Source organism: Galeopterus variegatus, unplaced genomic scaffold, assembly GCF_000696425.1.
Source record: "Galeopterus variegatus unplaced genomic scaffold, G_variegatus-3.0.2 Scaffold1204, whole genome shotgun sequence".
Taxonomy (NCBI): Eukaryota; Metazoa; Chordata; class Mammalia; order Dermoptera; family Cynocephalidae; genus Galeopterus; species Galeopterus variegatus.
The window spans coordinates 445,881-446,853 of NW_007727315.1; positions in this window are offsets into that span (position 1 = coordinate 445,881).

Consider the following 973-nt stretch of genomic DNA (forward strand, 5'->3'; position numbering starts at 1 on the left):
TCTGTCACCGTCCTCGCTCCGCGCGCCCGCGGGAAGCTTCCCCTCCCGGCAAACCCCGGCCGGCTCCCCTCCCCGCCCTCAGGCCTCCCAGACCACTAAACACAGCGCAACGTAGGTCGACGGCTGCCTCCCATGACGCCGCGGTTGGCTGAGAATTCCAAGGGAGGCGGGACTTTCCCGCTACGTCCCGCCTCCTTTAGGGCGACTTCACCAATTGGAATTTCCGCTCTAACAGGAGGCGTGGGCCTGGGCTCGGTGTTCAGTGGCTATAGGGGCAGTCACTCCGAATGTTTTTGTTCGTAGAGTACGCCTACTCTAGCAAGACTGGTTGAGGCTGCGGAGTCCGGTGTGCTTTTCCTGGGAAACCAAATGGAGGCTGGTCCTGGGGCGCGGGAGTCGGTTCCCTCCCTTAGTTCAGTGAGGGACTGCCCTTCGGACCAAGTGCGCGCCGAGCGTGGCGCCCCAGGGGACCGCGTTTCGGACACCCGGCAGATACTGCTGTTTGGCACTTAATCAATGACGTATACTGACCTCTGTGTTTCTCAGAATTTTAAAACACTTGTGGAGTACTATTAGAATGCCGGCACTTTCCCGCCAGATGCTTCTGCTTCTCTTTAAGGAGAAATGTTACCAAAGAGAGGGTAATGATTGTACTTACCTCATGGGGTTGTTGAGGAATTTAAGTGCGTTTAATTTCATATACAGCTTTGGAATGGTGGCTGGCACATACTAGCTTAAATCCTATGAAATTGCTATACCTGTAGATAAAAAGGGGTAGGAGGTCCGGCTGGTTAGCTCAGGTGGTTAGATCGCGGTGTCATAACACCAAGCAAGGTTTCGGATCCCCATATCGGCCAGCCGCGAATAAAGGGGGAAAAAATGGGAAAATGGAAGCATTTTCATTTTGTACTCTGTATGATATACATTTTGAACCATATAGATGTGTTTTTTTGTTGTTGTTGTTGTTGTTGTT